Source organism: Amblyomma americanum, chromosome 9 (assembly GCF_052857255.1).
Source record: "Amblyomma americanum isolate KBUSLIRL-KWMA chromosome 9, ASM5285725v1, whole genome shotgun sequence".
NCBI lineage: Eukaryota > Metazoa > Arthropoda > Arachnida > Ixodida > Ixodidae > Amblyomma > Amblyomma americanum.
The window spans coordinates 81,214,464-81,238,636 of record NC_135505.1 but is presented as its reverse complement, the minus strand read 5'-3'; the positions used below and the strand labels follow the sequence as shown (position 1 = coordinate 81,238,636).

The following is a 24,173-nucleotide window of genomic DNA, read 5'->3' as shown; positions in this document are numbered from 1 at the left end:
ATAACTAGAAGGATAAGAATAGAGTGGAGCGCATATTGCAGGTTCTCTCGGATGATGAATGGTAGTTTAGCAATATCCCTCAAGAGAAAAGTGTACAACAGCTGTATATTACCGGTTCTCACCTACGTGGCAGAAACGCGGATGCTAAATAAAAGGATTCAGCTTAAGTTAAGGACAATAGAGCGAGCCATAGAAAGAAAATTAATTGGTTTAACATTAAGAGACCGGAAGTGGGCAAAGTGGGTGAGGGAACAAACGCGGGTTAATGACATCTTAGTAGAAATCAAGAGGAAGAAATGGGCTTGGGCAGGGCATGTAATGCGAAGGCAAGACAACACCTGGTCCTTAAGGGTAACGGATTGGTTGCCGAGGGAAGGCAAGCGCAGCAGGGGGCGGCCGAAAAATAGGCGGATGAAATTAAAACGTTTGCGGGTATACGGTGGCCGCAGTTGGCACGAAACAGTATTAATTGAAAAGGCATTGGAGAGGCCATTCCCGTGCAGGGGCGTAGGTGATCATGATGATGGTGGGAAGGAATAAAATATCATTTCAAACCCATTATCAGATGAAGGGAGATAAATGAACTTCATGAACAGCCTCCAAAATTACTTCAGGCTCATAGATCGCTATCCCCCTTCCAATTAGCTACACAACTGAAATTTCGTTCCCAGGCAAAAGACCAGCCAAATACACTCACATTTCCCGGTCCGAGTTCCTATCTGTGTGACGCATGTCCTTGCTTCCATCAAAGTAAGCCTCTGTCGGATCAAGAAAACATCTCCTTACAAAGCCATCACGTGCCGCGACCAATGAACTTTTTGGAAACTCCACTCGAATGAAATGTGTTTCTGGGCTCGCTTGTGCGTTCCGGTCTTTCTTTGCTGCGCCCGGATTGCGGCCACTAGACATCCATGGATCCATGGACATTCATGGACATCCATGGAAAAGGATGTGCCATTTTTGTACCAGGTTGATTTCTCTCATTGCGGCGTTGAACTGAGCAATGCAACAGCCTTTTCACAACCCCTATAAACACTGGCCTGGAACAATCATGTAGCACTGTAATGAAAACTGGTGCTCTGTTAAAACATCAGCAAACCCTTGGTGTGTTTTAAGCTTGTGTTAGCCCACTTAATAAACCTATAAATTTGGTTCTCAGCACCTTATATATATATATATATATATATATATATATATATATATATATATATATATATATATATATATATATATATATATATATATATATATATATATATATATATTCTAAAGTAGGTCCATTGCCTTCCGCAAGGAAAAAATTAATTAAAGTAGGCGCTGCTCAGACACATTCTCGTCGTCGTTTCGATTCTAATACTTGTAGCAAACATGGTTGAAGTCCAAATTTCTGTAAGTGGTTTCACAGTGCTGAAGGGCTAATTTCCTGCTCGCAAAACGTCGCAAAGTATATTGTAATGCCGTATGAGACCGCAAGTAAATGTGTGTTCATACGTAGAATGCGCTAATACGCATTCTGGAAGCGGCGTCTCGGTTGTGTCCAGCACCTTGTCATCCAACGACTTCAGGCCTTGGGGCTGCTGAAACCGTTTCAGAATGTGTCTCGGCGAGGAAATATCGTGATGGCGTGTACATCAGAGAGTATTTCGCAAGCGGAGACCTACCACCGTAGACGTATATATGATTACAGGAATCAGGCTACAATAAGAGTTGCCCAGCTTAGACCAGCCTCTGCTACTGCGCGTGGTCAGCAATGTGGTATGGTTCTGGGCTGACACGTCTCTGCCCAGTGTTTTACCAGCAACTGTGGCCACCCCTGAATTTGTCTCGGCTGAGTCAGGAGCAGTTGATATCTGCGTGCAATGTGACAAGCATTTTTAGGGAGATCATATCAGCTGTGCGTCCGCGACGTGCGAACATTACTCTTGCAATACGCGCTTGCAGTCGCGCCTAACCTTACAGAGAGATTAGAACTCTGCCAGGAACAGAGTAGAGCTGGCAGAGCAGTGAAAGAATATAAGTAAGCGCAAGGTAGTCGACATTAGGGAGTTCAGTATAGAAAGTATTTAGTATGCAATAAAAAATGGATCAAGCCGAAAAGCGGTGAACAGGAAACTAGGCATAGATAAAATGACACGAATGCATTAAGAGACAAAAAGGGCAATGCCATTAGCAATATCAATAATATAGTTCAAGTAGCCTAACTGTTTTTCACAAATCTATACAGCAGCAATGCAATCGGGAAGTTCATGAGAGAGCCAGTAGCTCGAATACAAGGAACATACCACCAGTAACGAAATAGGAAGTAAAGAAAGCCTTAGGAGCAATGCAAATGGGGAAAGCAGCTGGTGAGCATTCGGTAGCAGCAGATCTGTTGAAGGACAAAAGGAAGATTGTGCTAGAAAAACTAGCCGTCCTGTATACAAAATGCCTTATGAAATCGAGCGTAAAAGAAGCTTGGAGGAACGCTAACTTTTTCTTATTTACAAGAAAGGAGATGCCAAGGACTTGAAATATTACAGACCGCTAAGCTTACTCTCCGTTGCCTACAAGGTATTTGCTAGCTTATCGCTAATAGAATGAAGAGAACCTTAGGATGAAATCGATCAGTTGATCAGTGTCGCAAAGTTCATGCCTGCCCTCTCCAGCTTTGACCTTTGTGTCCCAGAAACATGTCGCGGAGCGGCGTCGACGACTTTTTCCCCCTCACCCCGGGGGAACGGCATTCTCACCATAGCGCTGGAGGGGTCACTCAAAACTGCCCCCCCCCACCCCCCTCCTAGCATTGTTGCCATACAGATGGCAAGCGCTTGCACGTGTTGGGAACAGCAGAAGCGGATTGAATACCCCGGCACTGTTCGCGGGCACCAATGACTCCTCGTGGGATTAAGGCATTGTGCCGAATTCTTTCGACATTCCTTCATGTGTTCCTTTTTCCTTTTTGGGAGCTGCATTCCTCTGTGCGTCGCTCATGAAGAGTCTTTTTTTTTCCTGTGTTTTTTTTTTCATTCTTTGCCATGCGAAGGGGGCGACGGGAACGCCGCGCGCTGGCAGTTGGTCTGGAGATTTCGGTGCGTGCGGTCGTGAGTGAGGTCAGCCAGGGAAGTGGTCGGCAAGGAGCCTAGGCGGAGATCTGAAGCGTAGAGTGCGGCGACAGTGGTCGCGAAGACGCGAGGCTCAAGTTCGCTCGTATCCGCAAGCCCCCATCAGCCCCGCGATGAGCAACCGCAGCCCGACGCTCCCTGCGACCGGACCTTGCCACTCCGCAGCTAAGCCATCGTTTCTCACCACTCACTTCAACTCTTTTATTTCTGTATTTTTGCTTTATGTGTTTCTCGATGTAATCCTTTGTACTGTATTTCCGTCTCGTAGCATTTTTTGTATAGCAATCGCCCTGATGTTTCTTTCTTTGTGTTAATAGTTGAGTTAACGTGCTCAATTGGTGCTTGTGTTATTTGCGTCACGTCAGTGTACGGCGCTACCTTGTCGGGCATATTGTAATACTTGGTTGTTGTTTGCCTAATTAAATTAATTCGCTACGGAACGTGCCTGCGCCTCATGCCTCCAGTCAACGACTAATCAGGCGTAGCCCCTATCGCCGGTCATCAGTCGAATCACAATCTTTCGCACGCGAGGTGGAGAAGTTTGTCGCTCTTCCCCCTCCGAACTTTCGGAGAGTGCAGTGGTGGGCAGGTTGGCCCGATTAATTGTAACTTCGGCGCCAACCAATACCACAGCCGCCCACGATATCTTGACAATCAGACAGGCTTTCGTAAAGGATGCTGGAATAAAACCACAATCACGCTATCACTAAGGTTATACCGAAACTAGCAGACAAGTAACCCCTAAATACAGCTTTCATTTATTACGAGAAACCATTATACTCAGTGGAAACATCAGGAGTCAAGCAGGCATTGCAAAATCACGTTGTAGAAGCCTTACGTGACATACTGGAAGCTACCTATAACTATTGTAGAACAGCTATAGTCCACCATGAACTCAGCAATAAAACACAAATAAGTAAGTTTTTAATGTAGAAAGACACGATGTCGCCTATGCTATATACCGCCTGGTTACCGGAGGTGCAGTGAGGCATAAATTGCGGAAAGTTAGGGATAAGAGTTAATGGAGAATACCCAAGTAATTTCCGATTCACTGACGAGATTATTTTTCTAAGTCGCTCAGGAGAAGAACTGCAAATCACTATGAATCAGTTAGACTAGCAGAGCAGAACGGTGGGTGTGAAAATAAATACGCAGAACACCAAAGTAATATTCAATGGTCTCGCAAGCGAAGAGCAGTTCACAATTGGTAGCGAGGGGCTGTAAGTGGTAAGAGGATACGTCTCCTTAGGGCAGGTCGCGACAGCTGATCCGGATGATGAGAGGGAAATAACTACAAAAATAACAATGTTGTGAAGCGCATAAGGCAGGTTCTCCCAGATCATGAATGGCAGTTCATCAATATCCCTCACGAGGAAAGTTACAACCGTATCTTACTGGTGCTCACCTACGGGGCAGAAATGCGGCGGCTAGCGAAATGTGTTGAGCTTAAGTTAAGGACAAGGCACCGGTCTATGGTAAAAAAAATGATAGGCATAACGATCAGGGACCGGAAGTGAGCAGAGTAATTGAGGGAACAAACGCCGGTTAACGACACCCTAGTCGAAATCAACAGAGAGAAATGGGCTTGGGCAGGGCGTGTGATGTGAGTTAAAGATAAGCGTTGGTCCTTAAGGGTAACAGAGTTTAATACAACACAAGGCAGGCGAAGCAGGGGGTGGCAGTAAGTTATATGGGCGGATGAGATTAAAAAGTTTGCAGGCATACAGTGGCCACCGTTGGCAAATGACAGGATTAATTGGAGGGGGGACATCAGAGAGGCCTTGGCCCTGCAGGGGCGTAGTCAGGCTGATGATAATGATGACACGCATGGCCTTCATGTTACTGGTTATTGAATAGTTCGGCTTTTCAAGCACACGAATTCACACTATTATTCCTTATTTTTGCAGCTGCATTAAGGACTAAAGTGTGTATGTACGGACGTTCGGGAATTAAGCAGGGCAACAGATAAGTGGTCTCAAGCATTTTTAGTTAGTTAAGCAGAGTGGCGGTCTCGCGGCGAAAAAGCCAAGAATGTGCGTGTATGTGTGCTCTTGCGTACATGAGCACACGCGTCTGTCTTCGCACGCCTGCAAGTGTGGGTGTGGGAGCACGTATGTGGGTGTGTGAACGGAGGTTCCCTTCGGTACACCCTTCGGTATGTACACATGCACATAATCCACCTTCACCCTGGACTATCATCCTTCATCCGCACAGTCATCTATTCCCACCATCCTCTAGCCGCCACCCACAAAAGCCGAACAAAAAAGCGTCGCCGAATTGGAAGGTGGTCAATGTGATGCTAAATGTGCATCCAATATAGTGCTAACGAAGACTTCTCGCGTGATATCGTATGATCAGCAGTGTATTTCTCTTTCTCCTCATCTATTACAAACCTTTTCAGCATACCTCTTTCACAAACTCGTCGTCTCGCCTCCTCGTGTTATATAAAACCTTCGTCATTTAGTGCTTCCATAGAGCGGTTTGGCATTAACTATCAAAGAATTTGTGTGCATTGCTGGCACTTATAGTGAAACCATAAAAAAGAAGTGGATTCTTATAAAAGGTGACGAATGCACGCTTCTAGTTTCCTTTTTGAAAAGAAAAGCTTCACTAGGCCAGCTTTTTGAGCCATCAGCGGGGCCGCGAGCTTGACGTTGATTGAAGCTAGAGGTCAAACAAGGAAATGACGCCTGTCTCATATATCTCGGTGGACAGCCGAACTGTGCCTTATGCGATAGAAAATGAAAGTTGGTTTTAAGAAAAAGAAATGACGCCTGTCTCACTCTGCGCCATTTCCTTTTCCCCGCCAAAAAACATTTTCTTTTTCAATTTGGCATTTTGAAAAAACCTGCAGGGTTTGCGCGGCGTTTGGAAACGGATTTGGTTCAATATCTCCGCATACAGTGAGCAATAATATAATTGTAAATATCATCGAGGCTACATTAAATATATGCTATCTTGTGTAAGCGCCTTTAATGTCGTTTCTAAGAAAGCAAGATGTTTAACGAATAAAACAAATGCATACTACTGTGTGTGTGTCAGTATAGCTATATATGGAAAACGCCAGTCGCTCGACCACAAACGTAGCCAGGGAGATGCAGCTTATTGCTTTCGACCAGAGTTAACCAGATCTAAACCACCTGCAAATTTTTTTGTTCTCTTCTTTAGTCCTTTCTAAGTTATTCAAATCGTTAGCAAGGGGGCAATGAAGATAAAAGAATAGCATGTCCCTGTTGCATTGCTATTGAAGCGTTTAGTGCACGGGTGACAAAGTATTATTGGAGCATTTAACAACTCCTACCACGGTATGCCATAAGCATCTGTGACTTCTTCGCTTTCTTTGTTCAGGTTTTTCATTCAAGGTTTTGCGAACTGCAGTGCGCACTAAATTTGTAGTCTTCTGTACTCTACTGAGGAAAACTGAGGAAACGCGAGAACCTAGGTCCCAAGCAGGCGATTTTTTTTCCTAATGGTTCTTGTGTTTATAGCATGCCTTGTAACGGTTAGTAAGGCATAGACATTACCTTTGAAGTAAGCGATTAAAAGACGAATAAAAAGGCTTTAAGTATAAAAACCAGTCGCCCTTAACATTTCCCCTTCTAAGATTAGCAACTAGTGCAGCATAGAGTTAGCGTACCCAACTATTCTTCTTTTTTGTGGTCAATCTCATTCAAGCTGCCTCCACACTACATATTTACATCAGGATGCTTCGGTGCAGCGAGTACCTGCTAAATATCTGGAATGCGTTGGCCTTAAAACGCCAATATCGCATAAAGTGTGCGGCGGGGACTTTGTCACTTCCGCTGGCAGGAGGCAAAAAAAGAAAAGGAAGTATCTGCATTTACTCTCAGCGGAGAGGAGGGAGAAAGTCGGAGGTAGAAAAGGACGGCAGGGCGGGATTTGACGGGTGGCGAGAGGGCCACCGGGTCCAGTCAGAGTCGATGCGGGCGGAGAGTGAAGAGGCGCTACGCTGGATTAGATCGGGACATTGAAGAGGCGGTAGGCCTGTCATACGCTGAATGATGGGCTGGATCACGCCAACCGCTAGAAAACCGGAATCCCATTAGCTGTTGGTCTGTCTTGAGAGTATTAATGGCAGAGTATGAAGTACACCATCAATTGCATTGATCATTTACAATTTTGAATCGAAAGCATTTCTTGGCTAATGATTTGCGTCACCGGACGCTGTGGAAAGGCGCTGTGGATGGAAGTTGTGGACAAAGCGTGTCTGGTCGAACTATAAAAAATAATGAAGTCTAGTGACGGCGCAAATGTATCCAAAAATTATCTTTGAGATATGTACTAATGCGTACACGAGCAATTATGAGCATCTATATAACAGATGTACCTTTCCAAAAATTTCCTCCGTACTTGGGGTTCAGTCCTAGCGCCATGTTGCGGCACTCACTGAAAACCCTCTCAATATATACGGCGCTGGTCCAGCAGATGGCGCTCGCGTATGCTCGATATAAAGAAAATGCCGAATTTTATACACAATTTACAACGCAGATAAACAAATATAAAGAAGAAAGCCGACAACGGTGGCAAATGCTACCACCCTGTTTCAAAGGAGACTCTCCTACCTTCCAACCTTCCATCCATGCGCGTAGGCGAGAATTCAAAAGCCAGATTGCGGACGCGCTCTAAGAGAAATTATTTCGCATTGCTGCACCTAAGCAGACTTATGCACACAATTTTTTGCTCCTCATCTTCTTCCTTTTCTTTAATTGTTATAGTTCCTCTCTGACTAATTTTCTCTTCTCCTTTCGTCACGTAACTGTTTTGCGAGTGTTGTTACTTTTATCTTTTTTTCTTCATTTTCGGTTCTTTGCTACTGCATTAACACCTGTATTTTACACGTGACGCAGTCGACGGCCCATATTTGTGCGCCTGCCGCGCAAGTCTGAATTGACGTGCCTAAGCGAGTCGTGCCTGAAGTGTAAGCAAATTGTGGGCTGGAATTCTGGAGAACGCGGCTACCGAAAATTACTTCCACTACGTAGAGACACCAGCACCACAAGATATAAAGTGGAAACGAGAAAAGGTACTACTTTGTGGTACCGCGCTATTGTTTTAGTGCGCTAGCCCTTAAAGTGGCAATTCCTCGCATTGGAGCATTGTGTCTGTCTGTCTATTTGAAGCTGGTTTGGTGGCAGGCTGCTAACGCTTCGACCGGATGGTGGGCAACCTGGCCACCGCGTCAGGCTGCAGACCATTTAATCTTGAGAGGCTGCTCGGGGAGAACAACCTGAGTCGCAACCCAAGTGCCACCGATGGCAACACCTGCCATAGCACCTGCCTTTTGCCACTGCGCCACTGCTCACCTGCCTAACGGGTGGCTTACTTCACGAGGTGTAGGTGGTGGTAACCGGGCGAGAACTTCGGCCGTTAATTAGGCTGCACCGCCCCTAAGCGCACTGAGCTCAGCTAAGCGGAATAAACAGCAGCGGTTTAGAGGAGACCGTGATTCGATTTATCCCGCACAATAGCTAAAAAGAAGAAGGCTTGTAAGAGATATGTAAACTCCATTCATTGATCGTCTTCAGGACAAAGCTTTTCAGCTTCTTTGCAGAGCATATGTAACTCAAATTTCACTCGTTTTAACATCTGTTCACCTTTTTCTTAACCTTTGGTGCTTTACGAAATACAGCAATATGATTTATTTTTCGACTGCTTACAACAGGGGCCTCTTTGGCAGGCCAGATCAGTGAAGGTCACAGTCACGAGCGCGTGGGAGCTTTTGTTACAGGCATGTTGTGGTTAAAAAAAGCGCTGTAAATTTTAAAACAAGCATGAAGCTTTTGACAGAACAAAGTTCAACGGGAAATTCTGAGCAAAGAACAAACTCAATAGTAAAACATCACTCTTCTTGGTCAATCACCCTTAACGCAGGTGCCGTCTTTCCTGCTTTGAACCCATTTAAACATTTGGATTCGCCTTCTTACTCCGCCTCAGCAGTTCCACCGCAATATTCTTTCTAAACGATGTCAGCAATTTCAGGCCTAGTTTCGTGTCTCGCTGCCTTCACTCTTCTTGCCTTCTTTAATCCTGCAAAAAATCCTGGGCAATGCTGAACACGCTGCTGAGAGTGATCCCGTGATTTCTGTAGCTGCCGGTAAGATACGCGGCGCAACAATTACGGCCGCCGATGACATCAATGTCCACATCTTCTCCGGAATCCCGTTTGCCCAGCCACCGATAGGAGACTTGCGCTACAAGAAGCCGCTTCCTGTGAAGCCATGGGGTAACAATGGGCGCGACGCAACCCAGATGCCACCTTCGTGCATGCAGATCACCGTATTCCAACCGAGACACTTACTGTGGGTTCCATACGGTGAGTATCACAGTAGCCCTTGTAGCGTTTGATGCATCGTCTATATAGTATTCTTTTTAATTGGTCTCATCTGTTTTCTATCCAAATACGCTTATTGCTTACGGTATTCCTAAGGGCTAAAATCTGAGTTACAATATATCGCAACCACTAATCGCTTTTACTGCTCAGATGGCTAGGTCTAATAAAGGAATCCGCAAATGAATTTTTAATCCCCTTATTTATTTTACACCCTTTGTTTGGTCTGAATGCAGTCTGTATGTTGAACTCACTCGCCTCGCCATCTCAAGACTCAGTTTAAAGAATGCTTTTTTTGCCTTCATCAACAGACCCCTCATATGCGGTTTTTCAGGAAACAGGAAGACACAAGTGCGTCATCTTCTCGCATGTGCTGTTAGAATTTAAAGAAAATTGATTTCATTAGCAACTTTATTCCTATGAAGAGAGGTATTTTACACAAAGAAAAGCCCAAGACGCGGGATGTGAAGTGAGCTGATATTCGAGAAAAAATTAACTGTAAAATTTTTTTTCTGTTTTTAATGACCTGCACTATATACTTGTTAAAGACAGTACCCCGGACTAAGGCAGTGCAAGTGAAAAAGCGGTGCGTGTGCTATCACTGCAACAATCTGATACAGTGGTCATTTATTCAGTGCAGTTATTCATTGCAATCAGAGGCGCCTTTATCAACAGCTAAAATGTTTTATAACTTTAAAAGCTCTTATTTGAGAGCGGAGGAAGAGGCGTCTGAACTGCAGCAGAGCTGTGCTAGAAACAGGGCGTGATGCTCCAGGCTTTTTAGAGCGAAAGCTCTTTTGCAGGAGTCATTCCAGAAAGGAACCACTCATAGCTCCACCACTATTACTGCATTATCGCTACGGGTTTCCACTACGGCGGACGCGGTCCACCATTCCACACGAAATCAGCCTAGGATTAGCGAGGCGCACTCATATGGGGTATAGTTTCTCGAAGATGGCCATCACAGAGTTGAAGCTGCAGCAGCTGCAGCCAGAGGAAAAAGTTGAAACAGCAGCGGTGACTGTCGGTCCTCGCGCGCTCAGCATCGAGGCATCCAGCTTAATACTGATCGGCGTAGCGCCCATATCGAGCATCGCCGCCGCCAGGTGAAGCCTGCGCTTCACGTGAACATCTAAAGCGGCTACGGAAGCTTTTACTGGAAGATTTAGCTCTGCCCAGACCCTCCAAGTGCGCTGCCGAGTCGGCCGGGAAGGGCAGAAAGCACTGGCCAATACATTTGCAATATTGGGCCGATTACCTGCGCTGCCTGGCGGCAGTCTGTTCGGGCACTCAAGCTCTTTATGGGGCTGTCTGTGGTTCGAGCCTAAATATGTGCAACAGCAACTTGAACGCTTTGAGCGCTGGAGGAGGGACTTCACGATAGGGCATCTCAACGTGTGTCATCTAATCGCCACGTGCAAAAGCTCTGTGCGCATTGCCATGATGTCGCACCTCTTCACGTCCAGCTCAAGCACCACATTATATCATCCACTTTCGTGTAGCCGCCGCGGTGGCTCAGTGGTTATGGTGTTGTGCTGTTCAACCGAAAGACGTGATTTCGAACCCGGCCTCAGTGGTCGCATTTCGGTTGGGGCAAAATGGTTGAGGCCCACGCACTGTCCGCTATCAGCACACGTTAAAAGAACTCCGGGTGGTCGAAATTATCTACAGCCCTCTGCTGCAGCGTCCCTCATAGTCTGAGTGGCTTTGGGACGTTAAACTACATAAACCGAACAAATACACTTCCTTTGCACTTTATTCAAAGAACCTTACACACCATTGCCTAACTTATGCGCATTTTTTTTCCTTTCCTGTTGGGCCGCCTTTTCATTTTCGTTTCTGAAAATCAGTGCCCCCCCCCCCCAAAAAAAAACGGAGTGTAAGAGGCTCACATTGGAGGGCATTGAATTAGTTTTAGCCATCTAGGGTTCATTAGCATATACTGGCATTACAGTGCACACAGCCGTTTCGCATATCAAGCAGAGTTGCGCTTTGAGGGTAAACATAATAATACGATGAAAAAAAACGTACTTGAAATTCATTATCTGAATCCTTTTACCGTCGAGGAGGGTTGATTGGTTCTTGGCCTGGCTGATGACGAGAAAAGGTTGTTGGACAGAATGTCGGCTCCGCTTGCAAGATATTTTACTGGGAGCGGGATGCATACTCAGCTGCGAGTTACGATGTAACCGTCTTTTTTAAAAAAATGACAGCCTATTTAACGTGATTAGGTGAAATGCGAATTAGGTAGGCTAGCATTATTATTTTCACTCCGGTTTCGTTTCGATGCTCAAGTTTCAAGGTCAAGCAGGCTTCAGACAAAGACAGGCGAAATCGGCGAGTGGTGGCCTTAGTGCCGATGCGCTGCAATTCGAGCGGAAGCTTAAGCTTCGCCTCCAGTCTGTGACACAAAAGCATTGGTGGTTTAATGCAAATTTCTGCGCAATTGGCCATTATCTACTTTACAATGATAGATCACTGGGAGTCCTGATACCACTACAGGCGCTATGGTGCTGCCGTTAAGCAGCGCGCCATTGTAATCCTATGGCAGGTGCTGCCGCCAAAGAGGATTGTCAGGCCCAGGGTGCTCTTTCCGTCAAAACTCTCCGTAAGCTCCCCAAAGCGATTGTGGGGAGACTTACGGTCCTTGCATGCCTCTTGTTCAATTTGTTTTCGGTTTCAAACCAAATGAAGATTACGAAACATCGCCACATAATAAGATATGCGCTTGCTTGGCCGTTTGGAAGCCTTCCTTGGCGTATCTCTCAAAATGATTGGGCATATGGGACAGATATCAAATATATCATGACTTTTTCTCGCTATCATCATCATCATCATCATCATCAGCCCTACTACACCCACTGCAGGGCAAAGGCCTCTCCCATGTCTCTCCAATTAACCCTATCCTTTGCCAGCTGCATCCACCCTTTGCCTGCAAACTTCTTAATCTCATCCGCCCATCTAACCTTCTGCCGCCCCCTGCTACGCTTACTTTCTCTTGGAACCCACTCCGTTACCCTTAAAGACCAGCGGTTATCTTGCCTTCGCATTACATGCCCTGCCCAAGCCCATTTCTTTCTCTTGATTTCGACTAGGATGTCATTAACCCGTGTTTGTTCCCTCACCCACTCTGCCCGCTTCCGATCTCTTAACGTTACACCTATCATTTTTCTTTCCATGGCTCGCTATAGTGGAATTTAAACTTTATTCTAGCACTTGCATACAGGTTTTATTTTAAATGAATAAAAATTATAATATATAAAAATACATAATTTCTCGCAGATGGGCAGCAGTACACGTGCCCCGGATGTCAGCAGAGCAGCTGCAGTATATTTTATCCTGGCTTTTATGCAAGTACCGAGCGAAACAATGGGCAATTCCCTGACATCTCGAAGTCGAGTATGTGGTCCCGAAGGACTTCACATAAATGGTTTGAATTTCTGGCGCGATATATATAATACGTTTTCTGCAGTCATTTATAGAATGTGTAAATTAAAAAAAACTGAGTCTTGTCGCGAGAAATTGTCACCTAAAGTACTATCCTTTTCGTTGCCTATGTCTCAGACGCTTGTAGAACTATACTTTTTTTGGTCTTTAGATTGAAGATCTTTGAAAAAGGTCGAACAATTTTGCCTACGTGCAGTACAGAACTCTAATAGTTCTGTCACGATGCCGAGGAAGTGATGCTTGTCATTGCCATTATAATTGCAGCTTGCAGCTATACTACTGCAAAGCGGGCTCGTGAAGAAGAGGTTATAAATATTGTAGTGCGTATCAAAAGTTCTTGCCATCGTTATACTGGATTTTTCCATCTGTATTGTCCAGCTGTGTGCTGTATGGCACTGCAGACATTGTGAGGCCACAGTCTTGAGCTAGAAGAGATTATGTGACCAAGTGTGCGTAAATTTTCGTCTCTCGTGGAAGCGTGGAGGCAAACAGAGAAATTCATTGGTATCGTTTTACAACGCACACGTTGTACTGTTTCGCAAAGCCTAACAAGCGCGAAGAGTTCAGGAGAAAGGATTTTTGCTATAGAGGTGGTTTCTTGCTGGCTACAGTATAATGGACTAAAATTAATCATCTGCTTCATGAACTCACCTCAGAGCAAAACAAAATGCCATTCAGGTGCCCGTATAGCATCTAAAATCCAAAAACCTTCCTCTGAAGATTATGGGATTACTTGAGAATAAATTGAGTTGTCTGCCTCGTCGAATTTGGACGAGAGATTATGATAAATATTCAAGCAGGTAGATGCCAAAAGAAATTGGTTCTTGAATCCGTCACATAAAAAGGAAAACACTATTTCGTGAAAATAAAGGTAGGAGTGCCAAAGTTCCAATTCAGTTATTTTTTTAAGCAGCCTGCCATAGCTCCTGGAGGAGCAGGAGAAAAGACAACTTTCTGGGGTGAATTCCATGATGTCAACAGGTACATCTTGGGTCAAAAGTCGTAAGGCCGCAACGTGCAGATTCCGCGCAATGAATTTTCCCAGAATGCTTCGTGTAGCAGATCATTCAAAACATAAGTCAGGCAGGAAACTTCTCTAGGAAAAAAGAAACCTTCTTTAGCATTACAAAGTCATTCGGCCTTTAATAGTGCCATAATAGCTGTTGTTAAGCGGCTTAATGAAAAAAACCTTTGGAATTAAACCTTTTCACCAAGACTGCAGCTTCGGTACTGCAATAAGGCAGCCGAAGAGGATTAGCAGGCCCTTGATACTGCGTGAGATGTCGCGTGTTCTCTACCTCCCTAAGCAAAAGGTTGAGAATTTAAAACATATGTCGCCTTGAAGGTACTTCGCCGATAAGAGTCACGGGGCCAATTATCTAGTAAGCGCGGCCTGGAGCAAAATTGTATGAAGTTATTAATCTGGTGACTGCCGGAAATTGTCTGAAAGATCTGCTCTTTTTGTCAGCCCTGACTACGCCCTGACAGTGGTCAAGGTCAGCCAATAGGAGCATTACTTTGAGACTGTCTTTAGATTGAGAGAGTTATGTAATTTGGCCCCCGATGTACAGTTGAAATGTGTTAAAATGTTTACCCCTCGATTTATTTGATAGCACCATATACGAAGCACGTGCGCAATAGATTATTGATTACCTTGCGCACAGGTTACATACGACGGTGTAAAAACAGAATATAAGCGGGAGATGGCGTTACGTGGTTTCAGCCGTCGCGCTTGGCTGCAGCTGCCGCGAAACCTGTTAACCTCCTACCCACCTGGGAGCTGCTAGCTTGCACGAGTTTCGCCCTTTACATGGCTGGAGCTGTCGCCAATGCGGCTTTCCTTGTTCACCAGGGCACCACCAGGCTTTACTAGGACACATAACTATTTTCTCTCTAGTGAGAAACTCAGTGCTAGCGCAAGAAAAGGAAAGGGAGATTACTTGTAGTCCTCAGCAGGATCCTAGCTAAGTTTTGGAGGTCGACTGGGATAATGAAACGCTATAATTTTCTTGAGCGGCAAATTCTTCAGAAGCGGTCAGTGATAGTGGAGAAGGCAAACTCGCAGTTTCCTTCGACCAAGCAAGCGCGGAACAGACATCTTCATCACTTTCAGCGAAAAACCAGTCGACGATATAACTATTTTTTCCCGGTCTGCAGAGTAATGAGATATAATGATGGTTTGTTTTGACTGGCCTGGATAAGGAAGAAAATTGCAAGCCCGATGCCTGCATACTATAAAAAATCAAAGAGCGTTTTTGCAAGGTACGAGGATTACTTGTGGATAAAAAGAGCGTGAAAACCAACATTCATTTTAGCTTGCCGACATGGGCCACAGCATAAAAACCTTTATGGTGAAAAGAGCAATGGCACCATACCAACCGAGTAAAATGTTCACAATGTCCGAATTCTGGACTGCCGTAATTGTCATTGACCCAACCCTCCTTCTAACTCATACGCCAATCTAGTTCTATGAATCTCACCAATTAGTTTGAAGTGCGCTATTCGATGGCTGCTAAAAAAACAGCTATTAAGGGAATCTGCTCATCTCTCTGAGGTGTTTTGCCAATTGCTTTACTCTAATTTATGGCCAGGAGTCTTTCTTTTGGGCAGGTGCGTCTTCATTCTGGATAGTAGTCAAAGGCAAAGCTACGCAAGTTTGCAGTATACACACTTCAACTGCAAAAACTGTAGTGATGGTATACACTGCGAAGTTATTGAAACCAATCGTAAATTCGTTTACATATCTACATTTTGTAGTCTCGGCTGCTGAGAATTTCTATTAAGGGCGTTCGAAATTATACTCGGAAGAAATTAGGTTTTGCAGCTCAGTTCCGCAACTGCATGGAGGGGCAGGTGGTACAGTTGAACAATGGGCCGATGTTATTTATTTCTACGTCTTAGGTTATCTACTGAAGGCGAATTTGATATCGTAAAATTTAATGGTGTGTTTGCTGCGGTCTTTTTATTGCGCTCTGCTACAGATCAACCCAAAAGCGAGGATTGTCTTTACCTTAACATATGGACGCCAACGTTGAAAGCTTCGGCACGGCTCCCTGTTATGGCTTGGTTACACGGAGGTTCCTTTGAAACCGGTTCTGCAGCCATGAGGCTGGATGACGGCAGCAACTTGGCAGCTTTGGGAGAAGTGGTCGTAGTTACCATTGCTTACAGGTAGAGTATATTGGTTTCAAACAGTCTGCAGGATTCAAAATTATAAAAGATATCTGGAGGGGACGCTTAATCACCGCTTTAGGGGTCTTACGCGAAAGCTTTCATGGGTTAATGCCGTTTTTTGCGGAATTTGCAATTTTAACATAGTATTTATTATGCCTTGAAGTACTACTCATGGCGCGGTGGTGCAGCAATTAAGAGATGGACCACTGCCCTGCGACGGCAGGTTCTGCCACCGGTTGGGCTTGTTAGGCCCAAGTTGCTCATCTCGAGCAAACTTCCGCGACCAGTCATATTAACGTCCACCTGCAACGTTGGCCACTTTCCTCATAATGCGAAGGGCAGGCTATGATTATGTCACAAGATCCGTGACCTCGGTAGCCCCAGGTTACTCCTCTGGGAATATTTTGTGATTTTACGAGCAATTAGCCGACACGGACGCTGCCGACAACGTCAGGTATTTTGCGATATGCGTGCCTAACACTCTGGATTTAAAACTACAAGCACGCTTATTTAATTTACGTGCTAAGAATGCGATCTCATTGAAATGAGTGAATTTTATGGCCTATCGAAACATTGGATTTTATTACGCTATAAGGCTTCTGTTTCCGATGATGCACGGGGCTGTATAGAGACAGCGGGCGGCGTGGGAGTAGGGTGTGGAAGTTTCCAGTTGGCGGGCTGCAGGTGAAACTACAGCTCACCTGAAGAATTCGTAATTCTCTAAACCAGTCACCTAATTTTATGACAGAACACTACGCCGGTTCGACGAATACGTGAATTTAATGATAAACCACAACGCCAACTATTTTGCAATTTGAGGCTTCTGCTTGCGGCGTTGAAGGTGTAGAGAGGTGGTGGGGGAGCGGGCAGGCGTGACCGGTGCCACGTCAAATGACTTGATGACGCCAAAAATGTATCGGCCAATCAGAGACTGTTATGGCAGACTAAACACCGTTTTTTTCTCGGCTGCATAAATTGAAAGAAGAGAGGCGGCGGAGGGTGGTGACAGCTTGGCTATTCTCACGTCATGGGAGCATATCACGTAAAAACAGTCACAAACACTCAGTGAATTTTATAACCGACGAGAGCGTCAGCTCGACTAATCAATAAAGTTAATGATGACCGCAACACAGGGTTTTTTTCTTGATGAGGTTTTTATTCCTGTCACATTATCATTCAGAGTACTAAGCACACAGCCGCAGCACAAACGAACACTACGGGGAAGCAGTTTTGCATAGAATAAATGCCCTTACCTTACCTAAATTGTGTTTACGAGTGTTTGAATTAAACAATGAAACAACGCCTTTAGTGTAGTTATTTCGGGTTAGGCTAAGGTCATCCACAGAAGAATGAAAATGAAAATGGATTGTTCCTACCGAGCTAACATATGAAGTGCTGACGGAAGGTAGCTACGTGCGACTATGAAGATCTATGTGAAGACGTAGACTTCGTTTATTTGTGCGCATGCTGAAAAATTCGTGCAACTTAATAATGGTTTGAAATCCCTTGCGAGAAGATAAATTGCGCCCAAATCTCAGCATTTTTGACAGGAATGCTAGAAGTAGTTCCAAAGAATCTCCCTTCTATAGCACTACGCATTTGATTTTCTCATACGATAATACACCATAGTTGTATAACTCGCGAATAGTTCTCAAGCATATAATATGAGGCTGAGAGTCAAGCTTCAGCCGTTGAATAATGCAAGCAGAAAAGGTCTGCAAGCCCACTAACAGCCGACCACTAAAGGTCGCTCTTATTGTGCGCCGCTTTTTGTTCATTTTCTGTTAGACAATGCTTGTAGAACAATGTCACATTGACTTTTATGCGCAAAAGCAGCTAAGGCGGAACGATGTGTAAAAACATTCTGAAGATTGCTGTTCAGCGGGCTCTATTTTTACGTGCTGCCGGACTGTATTCAAACTCGAACATTTTCAAGTGATATACTTCGCGCTCGTAGCGAGATATCGATATCCAGGAGTAGAGTAACAATGAGGTGCACTTTAAGCCGACATGTGAAAAGTGGTCTATGCAATGTGAATTAAAATCTTGAACGCTGTTTTTTTCGTTTCACTGCGAATGTTTGCCTTTCCTTTCCGTCTGCTTGCATTTATATTTCTTCCAAAGAGGTAAACATTTGTGAAATATCCCCTGGTATTGTTCACAGGAAGACGCTGTTTTCGCATACGTCATGTATTTCTGGTATTTTTTTTATTACAGCTATTAGCCTAAATTAGCAGTCGTATGTTACAATAGAGACCTCTAGGAAACCACATAACCTTGAAAGGAACCCTCGGCCAGTTATGACAGCACTCCACTCCTTGAAAAACCTCTGTTCGAATAGGCGAGCAGTATTTTCAAATTGTGGGACGTAATCTTCGAAGTATTGCTTCGAGACTTTAAATGCCTGAACGACATTAACACCGCTTTCCTTTGGTTTGGTTGGAACTTTGGCGCTGACATTGCATAAACAAAATATTTTGTTAAAACCGCCCTATAGTGCTTGCTTCGTCTGGAACGTGTCAAACAAGAGGCCCATTTTATGGATATCATAAAAATATTTAAACCTTCCATTTAGTAAACAATGATCTTTACTTTATAGAAAAGTAACAAGTGAATGCCTGCATATAAGATGACAAGTGAATTATAAAAGTTCTGACTTTAGTTAATTTGTGCATTATCGAGTAATTATTAGAAATTTTTGTTTGTAAATCGCATTAACTTCTAAACCAGCGCAACAAACATGTTTTTCCGGGTACTTGCTATAGTTTAAAACAGGCACCAATCTTAGGAGCTGTGAACACGCTCCTTTGTGGTAGAAGACGAAAAATCCTGTGGGTTGGGCGAAGTTTTTTTCCAAATTGTTTACATATTCTGACAAAGCTGTCTCGACTTATAGCAGCCGCTTATACTTTGCTGCTGCAAAAAAGGTGCATTGAAGTGAAACATCCTCCTGATAGCACTTACTCGTTGACTTGTGTTTTGTACACCCGGAGAGCAGCCACTGCCTTTCGTCTACACAAACGCAGTTATCTACGAAAACGCTTGCACTTGACTGGAAAATTGAGTTGTCCACGCACGAAAGCTAATTATTTCCCTTCTGCTTCTCCCTACCCTCTCTCTACTTCCACACTTACATTAGACTTCAGTCGTTCGGCTTTCTGTACAGCGGCACCCAAGAAGCTCCCGGAAATCAAGGACTTCACGACCAAGTGTTAGCCCTGAAATGAATCCAAGAAAACATTATAGGCTTTGGCGGTGACCCAGGAGAAGTCACATTATATGGATTCAGCGCCGGCGGCTATTCCACTGGGTATCACCTCTTGTCCCCGGGAAGCAAGGATTTGTTTCGCAGAGCTATCGTTCAAAGCGCCGGTATAATTAACAAAGGCCGTGTCCAAGATAAAAGTGTAGTGCTCAACAGCACGCGAGAATTTGCTCGGGTTCTTGGGTGCTATAAAGACGATGAACGCGGTGAAGTAAAAGACGACGCTATAAGCTGCCTACGCAACTTAAACGCTACTTTGATCGCGACAGTGGAACAAACATTTACAGACGCCGGCAGTGGAAACTTCAAACCTATATTTGGAGACCATTTTTTGCCTGTTGACCCGAGAACCGCTTTGTTTCCTTCTGACAAAGACGTAATGATTGGAAATGTTGCCAATGAAGGTAGCATCATGGTCTACGACGCTTTCAGAGATACATTTTCCCAAGTCCTGCCATCAAGAAATATCAACAAAGCAGAAATGATTCACTTTTTAGGAACATTGTGGAAAGGCGTCCCGCTTCCGCAGTTAATTCTGATTCATCAGCTCTATATGGCGGAAATAACAGATTTCGACTACAGCAAACTGAGGCAAGCTCTGGTTGATGCTCATGGAGACATCGTTGTAGTTTTCGAGACTTTTGAAAGCGCTAAAAAAATAGCCAGTGCCAACACAGAAGCTAAGTCTGAACGCAGCGTGCACGTGTACTAGATGAACCATGTGTCGCGTTGCAATAGAAGGAAGCCCTCGTTTGGCATGACCCATTGAGATGATGTACCTTTGATATTTGGAAGAGCCTTTGACCGCCATGGCGGATGCATGGAAGACATTCCATTCAGCAGGGACATCATAAGTATATGGAGCAACTTTGCGAAAGGCAGGTGAGGGGTGTTTTAGAATCTTTCATATTAACTACAGACCTATAGGTTGTTGTAGGGTAGCGCTTTAAAATATCTTTACGAAATAAGCGAGATACGCATATGTACAAAAATATCTAATAACGTGAGCACGGTCGAAAAGAATAACGCAGATAAATTAGGCTTCTTCGAGCCCAACGACCAGCCGAAATATGCAATACAGATATAAGTGCAATATTCTTAGTGCCCAATTTGAGAAAACGCCATATTGCTGCAGCGATGTGCTCTAGCAGCCGTTGCCATCATTTAATAACATGATTTTGTGACGATTGAACTCTGAGTGACTTGTTTTCTCCTCTATATTGTTTTCTCAAGTTCACTTAGGGTTTGAAGATCTTGTCCTGTTTTACTTAAGCTGTGAAACTGAAAAAACTTTTCCGTGTACTGTATTCTTTAGCTAACTAAACTTGTTTTTCGTTATAGATAGAATACATTTTAATTTCCATTGCCTGTAAAAATGGTTTTTTGACTTAAGTATTAATTAGAGCTCTCTGTTGTGTTATTAGTGTAGGCTCCACGGTACTTTCGAAAGAAACACGTAGTGTTCTTCCTGCCAGGTGTTAGTGGTCCGTGAGACAGTCTGTGTTATCGCTAATTGGTTCCTCCCGAGACGCTAAGAAACAGACCACCTGTGATTGGCACTATTGTCGCTTTCTGAAATCTGCTTGCCAAACGAGAAATTTTTAAACGCTTAATTTTTAGTAGTGGAATTCCGTCACTAGTATACAGTCACTTATATTGGCAAAGTTTTAAAATATTAGGACAGCCAATGTCAATCTGGTTTCTGGCACAGTGTTCAGTGAGAGCAACCATTTTTCTTGCCCGGTGTATACGGCTGTGTCTCGGCATTGGAATTGGAACCGAGGTTCATGTTGACACCAGGGGTCGCTTTCTATATGTTGTACTTTTTGCGCTGTGAATTTAGCGTCAATTTGGTCATTTGTCCTTGGTCGCTCAGATAGGCCCGTGGATTACAAGTGTCCTTGTAAAACGACGCCACCATTCGGTGGTTGGAGAGCGGATCTCACCACTGGCTATGTTGAAGAGCTCTGTCAACAGCAGGCGGCCGGCCCTTGATATTGGCGTTCATTAGACTGCAGAAAATGGGCAGCCTATGGAATACGACCGCAGCACTGTGATATGAGGAGACCAAAGCCCCTTAACTCATCAATACAACATAAATTGCGTACTCTGGCAGCCGATCTTGGTTCACGTCACGTTGAGACACCTTAGAGACTTCTAAAAACTGCAATTAAGCGACGAGCAATATTTGAGCGATGTATCTTAGGGAAAAACAGACGCGCGCTCACTGACACACATGAAGTGAACGTGCTCTTATTGGCCGATCTAAAACGCGTTAAGTGCCTGTCTGCATTCTACTCATTCGCAAGAGTGGCATCGAGTCCTAAGCTTCTTAGCATTCTGCGTATGCTCAAGCTTTGGTGCACAACTTCTCATCTCTTGGTGACGCCTCTTTTACTACAGCTGTGACAAATCCAGCCTGCATCCGTGGTAGCAATAGAGCGTTTCAGACACTTGGTCAGAAGTTTAGAGCTCAAGTGGTTGCCTTCTGAGCCTCACCTTGTGGCTTGTAATGCCGCTATAGCAGTTAAGGTCTCGTGAAGGTAAGAGATCATTTTTCGTATTTCCTAGCCAACAAGGCTGGGCAGTACGAAAAGTGTCGTGGGGTGCTACAGGCGCCCCACTACAGGGCTTTGAAGAAAAGCTTCTGGGCTCTTAACTTCTGACAAAGGCTGTACAATAACTTTTCCCGTTTATTCCATCTTCCATCCCCCATATGATTTTTGTAGCTTGTATTAAAAACGATATTATATGCAATTTTCAGAGCACCCACTGGACCTGATGGAACTGAGTGGCCAAAGCTTACTGCGGATTCCATGTCCCTGCTGAAGATCACAAGCATGGTTTCGAATACTTCAACTTTTGAACTTGGAACACGCTGCAAGCTTTTGAAAGATCTCGGGCTATATTGAATGGGTTGAACAGTTAAAAACGCCTTTAAGAGGGTAGATACCACGAAGAATATTTTAGAGGTATCCTTTATATGTTAAACCTCAAATATTTTTATACGACTACCCTAAGAATGAGAGCGAAAAGCTTTTTTCTGCTGCCCACAAACAAAACTCCCTCTGTGCGCGTTCCTCTGGAGGCAAATGTGAATTCAATGTCTGGATGGATCACTCTCAGTGAGGCTTAAAAAATGCCCAGTGAGGATAGTATAACAAATTGTTTATTTTATTCTGCTTAATGGATAGAACAACGGTAACATGAAAAGACGCGAACACGAGTGTCTGTGTTTATGCCGTTTTAAAGCGAAAGCTTTCCTGGCCGCGAACTTAATAATAATAATAATAATTGGTTTTTGGGAAAGTAAATGGCGCAGTATCTGTCTCATATATCTTTGGACACCTGAACCGCGCCGTAAGGGAAGGGATAAAGGAGGGAGTGAAAGAAAGGAAGAATAAGTGCCGTAGTGGAGGGCTCCGGAATAATTTCGACCACCTGGGGATCTTTAACGTGCACTGACATCGCACAGAACTCGGGCGCCTTAGCGTTTTTCCTCCATAAAAACGCAGCCGCCGCGGTTGGGTTCGAAGGCCGCGAACTTTCGATTTCGTATTGGCGGTGCTCCGAGGAGGCACATGACAACACAACGCGCGCCTCGCCGCGCATGTTTCTCTCTCTCGCTCCCTAGTCACTACTGCGCATGCACCACAAGTAGCACCGAGCCACAGGTGTTCCGCCGCTGCTCAGCGCCGCGCCTGTCCTCAAATAATAATAATAATTGGTTTTGGGGGAAAGGAAATGGCGCTGTATCTGTCTCGTATATCGTCGGACACCTGAACCGCGCCGTAAGGGAAGGGATAAAGGAGGGAGTGAAAGCAGAATGGAAGGAAGAGATGCCGTAGTGGAGGGCTCCGGAATAATTTCGACCACCTGCGGATTTTTAACTTGCACTGACATCGCACAGCGCACGGGCACCTTAGCGTTTTTCCTCCATAAAAACGCAGCCGCCGCGGTCGGGTTCTAACCCGAGAACTCCAGATCAGGGTGGGAAAAACGGTGGGAATTTCGGTGGGAAAAACGCAGCTGGCGAACCATGCACTGAATGCTGTAATAGAAAGAGAAGAAAAGCCTTTTTTATCTGATAATGAATCTAATAAGAAAATTGAATACATTTATTTATTAATAAATTTGTAACACATTTAATGCAGAAAATAAACGTTTTCACGTGTGAGAAGCCAAAATAGCGGGAAAAAATACAAAGAATGTTTCTAGTAAAAGGTATTTACATTTTCTGAAGCTATTCAGCAGAAAAGGTAACGAAAAGAGGTCCTCGTTGTGGCATAACTGACGACGGCTAACATTCACCGAAACCAAGGGTTATAGGGGATGTCTATTATTTTTTATTTCTGTAGGTTTATCAATAGAAGACTTAAAAAACCAGAACAAAAACTAGCACATGCCGCCAATGGGATCCCAACCCACGACCTCCTAATTTCTTGTCCGGGTCTCTATCTATTGAGCTACGGCGACGGCTGTCCAATCTTCTGCTTTGGAGTGTACTTATGTGACGTGAAAGCGAACTTTGTGTTCACCGGTATTCGCAGCTAAGAAGCTGTGTGTTTTCCCCATTTTCGTCCTGTGTACCGCTGCATTATCGATGTGCGCCATTCACCACCTGGGTCAGAAGTCTATTTAGATGAACTCTTGCCAATTAAACCCGACGTTGAGTAGTGACCTGCCCTCAAGACAGAGATCACTATTTTGTAGTGGACCATCCTTGCGCCTCGCCTGTCGACATGCAGAATCATCATATTTCAAGTCAAGTCCTGTACTCTCCTCGAGATGAGTATGCAACTTTCAAAGTTTCGTCTGCTGATAGAAAAAAACACTA

General features: G+C 44.5%; 1 pseudogene; it reads left to right on the top strand.

Annotated features, from left to right (window-relative positions):
• The first annotated feature begins 1,368 nt into the window (after window positions 1-1,368).
• On the top strand, window positions 1,369-22,248 carry LOC144103460 (acetylcholinesterase-1-like; annotated as a pseudogene).
• Window positions 22,249-24,173: the final 1,925 nt, after the last annotated feature.